Raw genomic sequence first — 7,900 nt, forward strand, 5'->3', positions numbered from 1 at the left:
CACGCTGTCGTCACATGAAAATCTAAGGGCTGAAAAATATGTTTGAGAGCGTGTGCAAGTGTAGATGAGCGAATCGAGATCGGACAGATAAAGCACTTGACTTCCCCCACTGATGCTTAAATCGGAGATTCATTTCAGATGGTAGGAACATGGTTCTACTTGAGTGCAGACAGTGAGCCTAGCCAAAGGGTGTTTCTCGTCCTGCTGTTGTCTGAGACACTCGATGGTCTCCATGCGCAAGACTGCCAAGACTGGAATCACTGGCTGGAGTGGAACAACTGTTAAAGGGAGCATGGGGAAAAATACTGTAACAAAACAGTGAGAGATAGATATTTATTACTCTCTCAGTAGGGTGTCCTAAAGAGACCAAGTGACTGGTTACCTGCTGAGCTAATTGGCACCCATGTAACTGTTAACAAGGCAATTATGCATTTACACTAGTGGTCGATGACGCCACATTGCATTGCAATGGCTTGAGAAAGTCTACAAACTACCACTTAAAAAAAAAAAAAAAGATCTTTAGAAAATATTAGATACTACATATTTAAATACAGTTTAAATGTATGCATCTGACAGTTGCTTTGCAGAAAAGCATCAATAACAAGACTAAAGAGGAACATAAAAGTGGCTACCATCAACTGAAGGAGCATTATGTCATGTAGTTTCCAGTCTTGACAGCTCCATTGATTATAATGGAAGCAATCTAATTTTGATACGCTGACATGGTGTGAGGAAAAAGGAAACCATGAGTATGTAATGAGGAAAAAGTTTATGAGTCCCTGTGAACTTTTAGCACAGACCTTGAATTTTATTATGGCCGCCCTGTTGACCATTGCTTTCATCAGAGCGTTAGCACAGTAATGTAATGGCCGTGACTCAGCAAAATAGAGCCGCTAAAGATGAAGGACTTAATGGCACTGACGTGAAGCGCAGAATGTAACAAAATGAGTATAATTTGTAACTAATGCACTACCACAAAAGCACACTGAAGGGGGAGAAGGTGGAATTATGGCAGCAGGGTAAAAAAAAAGATTTCTGAATTAGCTTGGATGAATGCATTAGCATTTAAGTAGCTGTGTTTTTAAAACTCCTTTTGTGCTGGCTGACTTCATGAAAATGGCTCGTGTTTATTTTAGGAGCTTCAAAATCACATTTGTGTTCCATCAGTGTTGTGTGCCACTAAAACTTAAAACATGGTCTTTCTTTGAACATCTTTATATGCCTCTAAGGACGACTTAAAAGAAAAATCATCCAATTTGCTGTTTCTCACGGCGATTATGTATGTTTACAACAGCGAATCCATTCCGCGTCTCATTGTTTTGTCATTTGGGGTTTGGTTTTCTCATTTATGATTATATTTGTTTTTCACATCGCAACACTTGTGTTTTGGGGAAACCAATGGCTTTATCTTTACTGTAGCGTTCGCTCTCTACCCTTCCTTCAGTCTCTCATCTCTTGGGCTCCTAATATTTCCAAGCATCTGTCACCGCTGTCCATGCCAAGCTGAGCTAGACCAGTCCAAACACTAGGAGCCAGCTGTTTGCATCCAAACACCACAGATAAATGCTGGTCTGGTACTACTGCTACCCACGATTTCTCCATATTGCACATTAGTTGAAAAATGCCTTAAAAGGACAGTTCAAGCAAAGATGTAAATTATGTCATCATTTACTCACCCTCGTGTCATTCCAAACCAGTATGACTTTATTTCTTCTGTGAAAAACAAAAGATATTTGGAAAAGTGTCTTGTTTATATTTATGTGTACAATGAATGTCAATGGAGACCACTGTGGGGTCCACAATGCATAAAACAATTGTTCTGAGTTTTTTTTTATTTTATTTTATTTTTTTATTAGTAACCAAGATTATATCAAGATTATGTAGTTATGAATCTTATGCGGCATACTTTGTGGAGTGCATGTTTTACAACATAAGATGTCTTCAGAGTGAGACACTCTAAAGCAAGAAGAGGAAGTTCACTCAATGTTTCATAAACTTACTGGGGCAAGTGTCTGAAGCACGTATGAAACAATCTTGCTTCGCTCAGAGGTGCCTCGAGGCCAAAAGGGCCTGGAAATGAATTACAAAAGGTAAAAAAAAAAAAAAAAAACATTTTGCGTGATCCAGACAAAGACTCCGGCTTTCTGGTTCTAAAACAGGAAAAAAACAGACTTTACCTGGAATCAAAGTGAAAATGTTATAAAATCTTAAAACATCAGGAGAAGGATCCCACCCTGAAAGTGATACAATGATATTGTCATAAAAATCAGAAGTGAGATCTCAAAAATTTACACTGAAGATAAATATTTAAACATTGCAAATGTCTGACAATATTAGGGTCACCATACATAATCTTTTATGGACCTTAAAAGGGTCCAGGTGGGATTACCAAATTGCCTTATAACGTCCAGGTTTTGGCTTTATTTTTCTTTTGACATGCTCTCTAAAGTCCTTGTACAACCAGTATGCACGTATAAATGCATTGTTTTGACTGTTCTACAGATCCTGCCTTCTCACAAAGCTTAAAAACGAACAATTATATTCAAGGCTTGTGTGCTATAGTCAAATAACTTTTCAATCACTACCTTCAGTAATGGTTACACCGGATTCACATATCACATGCAATAACATTAGCAAGATTACAGCATTCACACTGACAGTGTGAATCATATTGATGGGTCCCATTCATCGAAATGAAAAAGGTGTGAAAAGCTTTGTGCACCTTCAGGTATGATAGCAAATAACTCCCATACACAAAGTCCTGTGCTTTCATCCCGGGCAGGATTGCATGCAAAGCTAATGTGTGTCAGAGGCAAATTAAGGAAACCTATTAGAAGCACATATTTATATATAAAAAAAAATAAAAAATAAACACATTAGCAAAAGGAATGAGTTTGTGAGCTAAATTAACTGAAATGAGCACTTCACAATAAGGCTCATTAACTTTAGTTTATAAATTATATTTATTTTATAAATGTATAAGTAGAAATTAATGAAATTTCTGCATATTATACAGTTTTTACTGCAGACAAAAAGGCAAAAGTCCGTCACTGGGCAGGTATCTTTTCAAAAGGTACAGCTTTGTATTTCATTTTCCCCCAGAAGATTGCACATAAACAGCTTATTAGTACCAAAAATCTACATATTAGCACCTAAATGGTAAATATCTGTACTCTTTGTAAAGGTACTGCCCCAGTAGTAAACTTTTGAACCTTTTGTGTATCTAGATAAAATATCCTCATATCTGTTAATAATGCATTAGCATTATTTTAAATAATGCTAACCATTTTGTTTCAGTTTTTACCATTAAAAACTATTAGCTCCCCTTTTGGGGTTAAGAAATATAAGATACCCTCACCCCCATCCAACCCATCAGTGTCCCCTTTTTTTTTTTGAAAAACCCAATATGTCACCCTGACATTATTAGCTTGTTACAAGAGAACCTGTGCTAGTGTAAAATTTGAAACTGATTTTCCTGACTGCAGCGTTATGAAATTGTCTGTTGCACTGACCTGATTAAAACTCCACAAGTAAATATTATGTTCCTGTCTCCTCATTTGAATTTCAATGAAAGAGCTGCACTGGCCCATAAGTTAAACCAAATTCACCTAAACAGTGTACAAATGTGTATTTGCATGCAATGCCTGCTTTGTTTTACTGCCTAATTTTCAGGCATCTAGGGCCCCAAATACAATTCTGATAGCTAAAAGGACTTTTCATCTGCTGTATGTCATCTGAACTATAAAGATCACTAATATAATTGTTGCATATAATAATAGTATAGGCTATAACTGAATCAATAGATTCACATTTTGAAAGGTAACCACATTGCTAACCAATAAGGTTTCCCAAACTGGGGTTTGTGAAAGAACGATAGAGGGATTAGGAATTAATTTGAAACAAAAAAAATTATAAAATTATTAGATCATTAAAAAAAAAAAATATATTATATAAAACAATGAAATCAAAAACACTTACTAACAAAGACTAAATAATCACATTTGCCATGGAAACATACAGTAAACCAAAATCAGAACATCAGAACTGCAAACGTGTCAGTGTTTTGTTATATTATTTAAATAACTCAACTCAAAATTATGTTTTTGCAAAAATGGTGCAACTGGTTAGTGAATTTGCCCCAAAGTGTATAAATCACAGCGTGTCTCTATTTGCTCAATTATTACGTCTTAATTAGCAGTTAACAAATAAAAAAATTACATAAATAAACTTGTTACTTCATCCTCCTCCAGCATTTTGAGAGACAGGATTTCTGCAGTTTTCCTTAAAATCAATATTAATGATAGCTTCAGGACGGAGAATGATGCGGAACGTTGCGTATTGAAGACTCATCTTAATTATTCCCTCATGGTAAAGAAGAAGGAAGACACAAGCCTACGCGCTCTAATTGACACAGTGTAAAATCTCCCTCAGGTGCACGGCACAGAAACCGATATAAAACACACTCGGTGTTTGTGCATTTTTCAAAGAGGCTGGTTTGAAGGAGGATGTGGGATAAGACAGACTGAGACTTCATATTTGTCTCTGAGGTGTTTACGTGTGGAAGAAAGAGAGCAGATTGGTGGCTTCTCGCAATCCCCGTGGAATAAACCTTCTATTAGCAGTTAGAGAAGATACTGAGAGATGCTTGGGTGTTTGTTTTGTGTTGCATTCTCTTCTTCCTCTCGCACAACATGTTTGAAGTAGGTCAGAGATGTTGTGTTGGTAAAGTGCGGGGACCTGTGAGGCCTCAGCGGGAGATTTCTTCCAGCCTTCTTGCAAAGTGGAATTTAATTGAGTGATATCAAAATACTCTTTTTTTTTTCTTTTTCAAGATGTCTGCAATGGTAACATACTGTACCTGATTCAAATCAAAGCCTGCACAAGTTCCTGCTTAAAAGAATAGGTTAAAAAGAATAAGTTTAAAGGGATTGTTAGCCTAAAAGTGATAATTCTGTCATCATTTACAGTCTCTTATGTTTTCTAAGGCTGCATTACTTAAGTTAAAATACAATAAATAAATAGCGAGAAATATTACAATTAAAAAAACTATTTCTATTTGAATATATTTTAAAATGTAATTTATATTTGAGATGAACAAGCTATTTTTTTTTTTATTTTTTTTAGGATTTCAGTCTTCAGTGTCAAATGATCCTTCAGAAATCATTCTAATGTGCTAATTTGCTGCTCAGGAACCATTTCTTGTTTTCAATTTTGTAAACGGTTAATATTTTTGTGGAAACAGTGACTTTTTTAAAAAGATTTAGATAACATAACCATCATTACATTTATTTTAAAATACTGATTTCATATTTTCATATTAAATAAATAAAGGGTTTGGAACAACACGAGGGTGAGTAAATAAAGAGTAAATAATAAACACATTACTCAACAGCCAATGTATGGCAGCCTCAAGACAGAAGCAGACGCTGATTGAATAAGAACAGACAAGCGGTTCAGGCTTCACCGGACCTTTATGACTCTCTCACTGTTATGTGTTTGCTGGGATAAGAAAGGGCTGAGCATAGACTTCTTTGACTTTCATGAATACCCAGAAAAATATATTAAAAATCAACTACAGCTTGGTAGGAATGAGACTCAGGTCATGCAATTCATAAAGGCCTTTTTTTTTCAGCCTTACTAGACAGGAATGATTACTCATTTTGCATAATGCAGCATTATAAAATACTTTCTTCGAAAACCAATGTAATTTCCAACATTCTTTGCTTATAAGCAAACCTTATAACCAAAGCTTGCACACATCAGTATACAGGCTTGAATACTGAATGTTTAACATTGTATTAATGACATGCATGTACTTGATAGGCATCCTTAATCTAAATAACTCCATTCTGCTCTCTGTTATCAGTGTTTCTTTGTCTGGACACAGCACTGCTCATACATTTTTGATATCGGAGCATTTTAATCAGTACGAGTACAGGAGCAGCATCAGTGCATCCCTATTTTTAAATTAACCAAAAAGGCTTCACATACTTTTCTCTGCAGCTACAAATTCATTTGTATACTGGCAGTTACAGAGCAGTTTGTCCATTTTTCAAACATTCAGCACATGAGCACAGCTCGACGTGTTGCAGAATGAACATGACATGACTGCGGTTTCAGAATTATTCCATCCGAAAAAAAAAGTGACATTTATGGGATCTATAAAGGTTTGATGAAAAAAAATAATAATAATAAAGCTGCACAGAGTGCAAGACATTTGAAATGATGGCTAAAGTTTAAGGTGGAGAAATGGAGCAGAGAAAAAAAGAACATTGATTCAAAGGCCCATTCGCTAGTGTTATTTCCTCTATTGTGTCTAACCAACTCCAGAGCAATGCTATTTGGTTTTCAAGGTAATTTTCTGAATGGAGTGCAGATTGCGTTTGATCTGGAGCATGTTCTGGGGACTATGGGAAGCAGGCGCTGACCTTCTGAGGCCAACAGCCGCCTTAGGGTTTCATAAAGTGATTATTAAGGCATCTGACCTCTGGCTTTTCTTCTAGCCATAATATTGAATGACAGCCATCATCAAATGTCTATCAAAGTAGATAGTGAAGGGCACATTGGAATTGCATTTGGGTCCTTTTGTAAAAACAAGTCCAATGTGAAAGCAACACAATTTAAATGGTGCTGTAACTGTCCTCAAAAACAGCACTGTGCAACTAACCCTCCTGTTTTAGCCTTGGTATCAAAAAAACAGGACACCAGATACTGAATATATTAGAGTGAAGGCAAGTGGGACATTTCTTTCTAGCAATGAAGTACTGTATGTCTGATCCTCTGCAAATTGTAAACAGTTCTTGATCTGAGCATATTTCTCTCTTGTTTCAGATGAGATGACTTTTTCACTGGAGAAAGCAATATTACCAATAGACAGCTCATACTTTGGCTGCAAGCAATGGTTTGAAGCTAAAATCATCTTGATGGATTCTTACAAACACGTAGCTTTTTGCTACAAAAGTTGTTAATGGACTGGAGTCATGTTGTGGATTATTGTGTTGTTTTAAGCAGCTGTTTGAACTCTTATTCCGATGGCACCCATTCAATGCACTGGTGAGCAAGTCAGCAAGTAACTTTGAATTTACTCCAAATCTGTTCTGATGAAGAAACAACCTCATCTAAATTTGAGGATGAGTGAAATTTCATTCCTTTAAATAAAGTGACAATACATACATTTTTAAACAGTCTCCTTAAAGTAATACAAAAGAGAGAAACATAAAACTGGATCCGAAATGGACATGGCAAGATAAGACAAAAGCAAAGACATCTAGTTATTCCAGCCCCTTTCTTACCCTTTTATCGTCCACTCTTTGCTTTCCTCCTCCAGGCCGTTCATCTCTCAGTCTCCCAGTGGACCTGAGGGAAATGGACTCTTAGTCTGCTCTCCATACATCACCCACTGACACTGATGACCTGACTTTTGGATTCCTACTTCTGATGTTTCTTTCTTAAATCAATTATTCAAGATCTCAGATTCATATCAGAGAGCACGCCTATTCATCATTCCTAATTACCATGCACCGCGTCGCCACTGATCAAAGCACCTTCACCTTCCTCCTCAATATTTAACACCCCTGAAAAAAGACTTGAAACAATACAAAAACTGTCACTTACTCCAAAAGTTTACTTGCGACCCTTTTATTCATACTGTGGCTTCGCTCAAGATAAACGTCAGCTTTTGAGGAAAGTTTATCGACATATCGTCAGGAGCTATGCATGACAGGTAATTTCAGTCTGTTCTTCTCACAAATCTAATGTATCTTAAGGCTTCAAAAGACTTGGAATAATGTTCATGTCCCAAAAGACTCATGAATAATGTCACATAGACCACGTATTTGACACTTTTAGGGTGCTTTTTCTTTTGCCATTTTTGAGCTTTTGAATGCCAATGAACAGTGAA

Source organism: Carassius gibelio, chromosome A11 (genome assembly GCF_023724105.1).
Source record: "Carassius gibelio isolate Cgi1373 ecotype wild population from Czech Republic chromosome A11, carGib1.2-hapl.c, whole genome shotgun sequence".
Classification (NCBI taxonomy): domain Eukaryota; kingdom Metazoa; phylum Chordata; class Actinopteri; order Cypriniformes; family Cyprinidae; genus Carassius; species Carassius gibelio.